We start from the raw sequence: 8,035 nt of genomic DNA on the forward strand, positions 1-8,035 counted from the left end.
GGAGAGGAGAAGGGAAGAGAGGAGAGGAGGAGAGAGGAGAGAGAAGAGGAGGGAAGAGAGGAGAGAGAAGGGAAGAGAGGAGAAGGGAAGAGAGGAGAGAAGGGAAGAGAGGAGAGAGGAGGGAAGAGAGGAGAGGGAAGGGAAGAGGAGGAGAGAGAAGGGAGGAGAGAGAAGGGAAGAGAGGAGAAGAGGAGAGGAGGGAAGAGGAGGAGAGAGAAGGGAAGAGGAGGAGAGAGAAGGGAAGAGGAGGAGAGAGAAGGGAAGAGAAGAGAGGAGGGAAGAGAGGAGAGGAGGGAAGAGAGGAGAGGAGGGAAGAGAGGAGGGAAGAGAGGAGAGGAGGGAAGAGAGGAGAGAGAAGGGAAGAGAAGAGAGGAGGGAAGAGAGGAGAGAGAAGGGAAGAGAAGAGAGGAGGGAAGAGAGGAGAGAGAAGGGAGGAGAGGAGAAGGGAAGAGAGGAGAGAGAAGGGAAGAGAGGAGAGGAGGGAAGAGAGGAGAGAGAAGGGAGGAGAGGAGAAGGGAAGAGAGGAGAGAGAAGGGAAGAGAGGAGAGGAGGAAGAGAGGAGAGAGAAGGGAGGAGAGGAGAAGGGAAGAGAGGAGAGAGAAGGGAAGAGAGGAGAGGGAAGGGAAGAGGAGGAGAGAGAAGGGAGGAGAGAGAAGGGAAGAGAGGAGAAGAGGAGAGGAGGGAAGAGGAGGAGAGAGAAGGGAAGAGGAGGAGAGAGAAGGGAAGAGGAGGAGAGAGAAGGGAAGAGAAGAGAGGAGGGAAGAGAGGAGAGGAGGGAAGAGAGGAGAGGAGGGAAGAGAGGAGGGAAGAGAGGAGAGGAGGGAAGAGAGGAGAGAGAAGGGAAGAGAAGAAAGGAGGGAAGAGAGGAGAGAGAAGGGAGGAGAGGAGAAGGGAAGAGAGGAGAGAGAAGGGAAGAGAGGAGAGGAGGGAAGAGAGGAGAGAGAAGGGAGGAGAGGAGAAGGGAAGAGAGGAGAGAGAAGGGAAGAGACGAGAGGAGGGAAGAGAGGAGAGAGAAGGGAGGAGAGGAGAAGGGAAGAGAGGAGAGAGAAGGGAAGAGAGGAGAGGGAAGAGGAGGAGAGAGAAGGGAAGAGAGGAGGGAAGAGAGGAGAGGAGGGAAGCGAGGAACAACACATAAATCCCATGTAATAATGCCTTTCTCTGACAGACAGGCAGACAGACAGGCCCTGCATAATGACAGAGGTCGAGTGATGAATATAGAGAAGACAGACCGACAGACAGACATAAATTATAGTTAGGGTTAAAGTAAAAAACGGTTCCCCTTTCGTTATTGTTACTCATTGGGTATTTATTATTACTTGTTTAACTTTTCTATTATTTCTCTATTTTATGTCTCTCTGTGTTGTTGGGGAGGGCCCTTAAGTAAACATTTCACTGTCAGTCTATACCTGTTTTTTACCAAGCATGTGACAAATAAGATGTGATTTGACTGACTAACCCCAAATCTCATCCATCCACAGTACTACTGAACCCTTCTGTGATCTCTATGAGTTGGTGTGAAGATGGCTTTTGTAGCCTCGTATTGTAGCCTCGTATTGTAGCCTCGTATAGTAGCCTCGTATTGTAGCCTTGTATAGTAAGTAGCCTTGTATAGTAGCCTCGTATTGTAGCCCCATACTGTAGCCTTGTATTGTAGCCTTGTATAGGAGCCTTGTATTGTAGCCTCGTATAGTAGCCTCATATAGTAGACTCGTATTGTAGACTCGTATTGTAGCCTCGTTTTGTAGCCTCGTTTTGTAGACTCGCTTTGTAGACTCGTTTTGTAGACTCGTTTTGTAGCCTCATACTGTAGCCTCATACTGTAGCCTCGTATAGTAGCCTCATACTGTAGCCTCATACTGTAGCCTCATACTGTAGCCTCATACTGTAGCCTCGTATAGTAGCCTCCTATGAAAAAGAACAGTACCTTGCCTTAAATGGTGTAAACATATATACATCAGCAGGGTCTGTCTGTCTGTCTGTCTGTCTGTCTGTCTGTCTGTCTGTCTGTCTGTCTGTCTGTCTGTCTGTCTGTCTGTCTGTCTGTCTGTCCATCAGCCAGCTTCCTTCCCCCTTCTCTCCTTTCTTCTCTCCTATCCTCATCCCTTCTCTTCTCCTGTCTAACCTCCTCTCCTCCTCCCTCCTCTTCTCAGCCTAGGTTGGCCCCTCCTCTCAGCCCTTATAGGGCCCCTTGTCTCCACCAGGCCACACCCCCAACAGATGGGTGCAGCATCCACAAAACACTACCCACAATCCACCATGCTACCCGCAAGCCATCTGGAGCGTGTGCCGGGCCTGATCGCTGCCTGCCAACGAACAGACATGTTGAAACGAATGACTGACTCCTCCCACTGGAGTTTAACATCATCTGATTGGCTACGAGGCTCAACACTACGTACTGTACAGTATGGAGCACCAACTAACAACATACCTGTTCGCCTCCCCTGAGCTTCACTGGCTGAACAAGGTATAGGTTCTGGCCTCTACCTTTCACATAGTATTCCTTTCTGTGTACCTGGTAATCTTATGGTCCTTCAATCATTTCAAATGTAAGAAGCATCACAGGGCATTATTGTATAGACCGATTGGCATTATAAAGTGTTGTAGACTGTTTATGAAGTGGGTATAGATAGATTGTCATTCTGCAGGATAGAAACTGCAATTCAGAGGAGAAGAAACGCCCTGCAAACACGGCTGCTGCTATTTGGTCATTGGATGAAAAAGAGGGGAACAGAGTTCGGCCATATCCATGCTGGCCAATCACTAGCAGTGTCTGGATGTTGTCATAACTTCCTGTATATCTGCATAGTTGCGTTAAAGGAGTCAATGGAACACAGATGTTTTATTGACCAGACTGGAACATATTCAACAATCTGATCTAACAAAACAGATTTTCGTCAAATCTGTCATGATGTATGTATTGTAACAAGCCAACAATGTGGTTACTTACAGAATCCACCAGACCAGACTAGACTAGACTCCACCAGACAAGACTAGACTCCACCAGACAAGACTAGACTCCACCAGACAAGACTAGACTCCACCAGACTAGACTAGACTCCACTAGACTAGACTCGACTCCACCAGACTAGACTAGAATCCACCAGACCAGACTAGACTAGACTCCACCAGACAAGACTAGACTCCACCAGACAAGACTAGACTCCACCAGACAAGACTAGACTCCACCAGACTAGACTAGACTCCACCAGACTAGACTCCACTAGACTAGACTCCACTAGACTAGACTAGACTCCACCAGACTAGACTAGACTCCATCAGACAAGACTAGACTCCACCAGACAAGACTAGACTCCACCAGACTAGACTAGACTCCACCAGACTAGACTAGACTCCACTAGACTAGACTAGACTAGACTCCCCCAGACTAGACTCCACCAGACTAGACTAGACTCCACTAGACTAGACTCCACCAGACTAGACTAGAATAGACTAGACTCCACCAGACTAGACTAGAATCCACCAGACCAGACTAGACTAGACTCCACCAGACTACACTAGACTCCACCAGACCAGACTAGAATAGACTAGACTCCACCAGACCAGACTAGAATAGACTAGACTCCACCAGACCAGACTAGAATAGACTAGACTCCACCAGACCAGACTAGACTAGACTCCACCAGACTAGACTAGACTCCACCAGACTAGACTAGAATAGACTAGACTCCACCAGACCAGACTAGACTCCACCAGACCAGACTAGACTAGACTCCACTAGACTAGACTAGACTCCACCAGACTAGACTAGACTCCCCCAGACTAGACTCCACCAGACCAGACTAGACTCCACCAGACTAGACTAGACTAGACTAGAATAGACTAGACTCCACCAGACCAGACTAGAATAGACTAGACTCCACCAGACCAGACTAGAATAGACTAGACTCCACCAGACCAGACTAGACTAGACTCCACCAGACTAGACTAGACTCCACCAGACTAGACTAGAATAGACTAGACTCCACCAGACCAGACTAGACTCCACCAGACCAGACTAGACTAGACTCCACTAGACTAGACTCCACCAGACTAGACTAGACTAGAATAGACTAGACTCCACCAGACTAGACTAGAATAGACTAGACTCCACCAGACCAGACTAGACTAGACTCCACCAGACCAGACTAGAATAGACTCCACTAGACTCCACCAGACTAGACTAGACTAGACTCCCCCAGACAAGACTCCACCAGACTAGACTAGACTCCACTAGACTAGACTCCACCACACTAGACTAGACTCCACCAGACTAGACTAGACTCCACTATACTAGACTAGACTCCACCAGACTAGACTAGACTCCACCAGACTAGACTAGACTCCACCAGACTAGACTAGACTCCACCAGACTAGACTCCACCAGACCAGACTAGACTCCACCAGACTAGACTAGACTCCACCAGACTAGACTAGACTCCACCAGACTAGACTAGACTCCACTAGACCGGACTAGACCAGACCAGATCGGACTAGACCAGACCGGACTAGACCAGACCGGACTACCACTATCTGTCTGTGTGCCTTTCTCCCATGGTCTGGAGGTGTAGAGGATTAACATCTATAGAGTCCCAGCGCTGTAAACCTTTACAGTTACTTGACCCCCCCCCCTCCATGGCCAAGACATCTACATAGTCCCAGCGCTATAAACCTTTACAGTTACATGACCCCCCCCCATGGCCAAGACATCTACAGAGTCCCAGCGCTATAAACCTTTACAGTTACATGACCCCCCCCATGGCCAAGACATCTACAGAGTCCCAGCGCTATAAACCTTTACAGTTACATGACCCCCCCCCCATGGACAAGACATCTACAGAGTCCCAGCGCTATAAACCTTTACAGTTACATGACCCCCCCCCCCCCCCCCCCCCCCCCCCCCATGGACAAGACATCTACAGAGTCCCAGCGCTATAAACCTTTACAGTTACATGACCCCCCCATGGCCAAGACATCTACAGAGTCCCAGCGCTATAAACCTTTACAGTTACATGACCCCCCCCCCCATGGCCAAGACATCTACAGAGTCCCAGCGCTATAAACCTTTACAGTTACATGACCCCCCCCCCCTCCATGGCCAAGACATCTACAGAGTCCCAGCGCTGAAAACCTTTACAATTACATGACCCCCCCCATGGCCAAGACATCTACAGAGTCCCAGCGCTGAAAACCTTTACAATTACATGACCCCCCCCCCCCCCCATGGCCAAGACATCTACAGAGTCCCAGCGCTGAAAACCTTTACAATTACATGACCCCCCCCCATGGCCAAGACAGACTAATAATAATGCGATCTTCTCATCATCACCCGTTATGAGAGGTATTAAACACTTCAGATACAACAGGCAGGACATCCGTTCTCGTCCGTCCCATGTCACATCACACAGCACTGCTCTGCTCTAAATGACAGTGATTCTTTACATCGCTGTGTTGTCATGGGAAACACAAGGTGCCTTTCCGAGATGATTTCACAACTGTAATGTTCTCTCAAGCTATTACCTATGCATGGATCCTATCGAAGCTTGGTGTATGTTGTACTCTATATTAACCAACAGAATGAAATTGTTCCTATATATTATGTCATTTTCTTTTTTTATCTTTAACTAAACTGTTATCTATGTACCATTCCCCAGTCAATGATATGAAGCTAAAATACAGTATGTATATATTTCCCAGTCTGTATTATGTTCGTCCCAAGTGGCACCCTGTTCCCGTAGTGCTCTAGTTTTGACTAGGTCCATGGAGCTCTGGTCAACAGTAGTGTACACTAATAGAGATTAGAGTGCCGTGTGGGAAGCATGTCCTTTTCAACACACAATCATGTTGTCGTCATGATTCATAGTAATTCATCATATTTTATGTGCTCATGTTTTCTGTGATAATGATCGACGGAAAGTGATTGTCTCATTGATAATCAAAGTGAATTTATGCAATGTATGATTTTTAAAATTCAAACCCTGATTTATTAATAATATTTCAAATCCAGTCGAATTGAACTTCAGACTTAAAGATGTGTTTGTGATAGATGTTTGCCCTACCTCTAACAATACATTGTGTTATCTGTGCCAAAGCCTTGCTATGCGTATAGAAAATGGCAACTTTTACATGAGTCATGAATCACCCCCTATAGATGTCCTTTAGAGGTAGTCCACCGTTTCTAGAACATACTGAATCCTACAGCTGTCACCATTCAGAACATACTGAATCCTACAGCTGTCACCATTCAGAACATACTGAATCCTACAGCTGTCACCCTTCAGTTTCCATAACATATTGAATCCTACAGCTGTCACCATTCAGAACATACTGAATCCTACAGCTGCCACCTTTCAGTTTCCATAACATACTGAATCCTACAGCTGTCACCCTTCAGAACATACTGAATCCTACAGCTGTCACCCTTCAGAACATACTGAATCCTACAGCTGTCACCCTTCAGTTTCCATAACATATTGAATCCTACAGCTGTCACCATTCAGAACATACTGAATCCTACAGCTGCCACCTTTCAGTTTCCATAACATACTGAATCCTACAGCTGTCACCCTTCAGTATCCATAACATACTGAATCCTACAGCTGTCACCATTCAGTTTCCAGAACATACTGAATCCTACAGCTGTCACCCTTCAGTTTCCATAACATACTGAATCCTACAGCTGTCACCATTCAGTATCCATAACATACTGTATCCTACAGCTGTCACCATTCAGTTTCCATAACATACTGAATCCTACAGCTGTCACCTTTCAGAACATACTGAATCCTACAGCTGTCACCTTTCAGAACATACTGAATTCTACAGCTGTCACCATTCAGAACATACTGAATCCTACAGCTGTCACCCTTCAGAACATACTGAATCCTACAGCTGCCACACTTCAAGTACAGTCAGTACAAATTATACACAAGATATCCCATCAGACTGTAGTAGTATTGAGACTCTCTGATTTGTCTGACAGTCACCTGAGATGTTCTTTTACACTGAGATGCTCAGTGAAGACATTCAATAGACACTGACGACAGCCATGTTGCCTCCTCCACCAGCGCAGTATTGATCACATCTCTCTGCGTGGCTGTCTGATTAAATGTTCTCTCTCTCCGACCATCACACACTGAGATGTGATGGTCGGACACGTGATTGACAGTGGTGTTTTTACCTGACAGTACTGTAGGGACCAGGTTGAAGAGAGTTATGGTTGGTTGTTGTGATGGTTAGAGATAGGGTTAGGTTTGTTGTGATGGTTAGAGATAGGGTTAGGGTTGTTGTGATGGTTAGAGATAGGGTTAGGGTTGTTGTGATGGTTAGAGATAGGGTTAGGGTTGTTGTGATGGTTAGAGATAGGGTTAGGGTTGTTGTGATGGTTAGAGATAGGGTTAGGGTTGTTGTGATGGTTAGAGATAGGGTTAGGGTTGTTGTGATGGTTAGAGATAGGGTTAGGGTTGTTGTGATGGTTAGGGTTGTTGTGATGGTTAGAGATAGGGTTAGGGTTGTTGTGACGGTTAGAGATAGGGTTAGGGTTGTTGTGATGGTTAGAGATAGGGTTAGGGTTGTTGTGATGGTTAGGGTTGTTGTGATGGTTAGAGATAGGGTTAGGGTTGTTGTGATGGTTAGGGTTGTTGTGATGGTTAGAGATAGGGTTAGGGTTGTTGTGATGGTTAGAGATAGGGTTAGGGTTGTTGTGATGGTTAGAGATAGGGTTAGGGTTGTTGTGATGTGGGGTAGTCTACTGGTGTTGTCCACATGGTCCTGTGGTGGGGTGGTGTACAGTCTGGTTGGATAATGTCATTATCTATAAAAGGTAAAGGTAAGAAGTCGATCGTTTGTTTGAAGAGAAGCTTCAAGTCTGTTTCATCACAATGCTCTTAACATCTTTCCAGAAATAGGCTGACAGATTCTTCTGTAGCTGTGGTATCATCACTGCCTCATCTTCAAAAGGAGGGAGACTTTAGCCTTGATTTTCAGTTTTGAATCGAGGGCCACATCGGGATTTTGAAATTCAACGGAGGGATGCATT

At 46.5% G+C, this 8,035-nt stretch overlaps 1 protein-coding gene and 1 long non-coding RNA gene across 2 annotated transcripts in view; both read left to right on the plus strand.

The window, feature by feature from the left end:
• LOC115149511 (interleukin-11 receptor subunit alpha-like) overlaps positions 1 to 2,720 on the plus strand; it is a 28,900-nt gene extending 26,180 nt beyond the window's left edge. The window contains 1 exon segment of the mRNA XM_029692444.1: positions 2,151 to 2,720. The gene's annotated coding sequence lies outside the window, so the exon portion shown is untranslated.
• Positions 2,721 to 4,884: 2,164 nt separating this feature from the next.
• On the plus strand, positions 4,885 to 7,818 carry LOC115149512 (uncharacterized). Its single transcript, XR_003866885.1, has 2 exons — positions 4,885 to 7,248; positions 7,477 to 7,818. It is a non-coding gene; the product is annotated as an uncharacterized LOC115149512 (long non-coding RNA).
• The last annotated feature ends 217 nt before the right edge of the window (positions 7,819 to 8,035 follow it).

Source organism: Salmo trutta, chromosome 15, assembly GCF_901001165.1.
Source record: "Salmo trutta chromosome 15, fSalTru1.1, whole genome shotgun sequence".
Classification (NCBI taxonomy): domain Eukaryota; kingdom Metazoa; phylum Chordata; class Actinopteri; order Salmoniformes; family Salmonidae; genus Salmo; species Salmo trutta.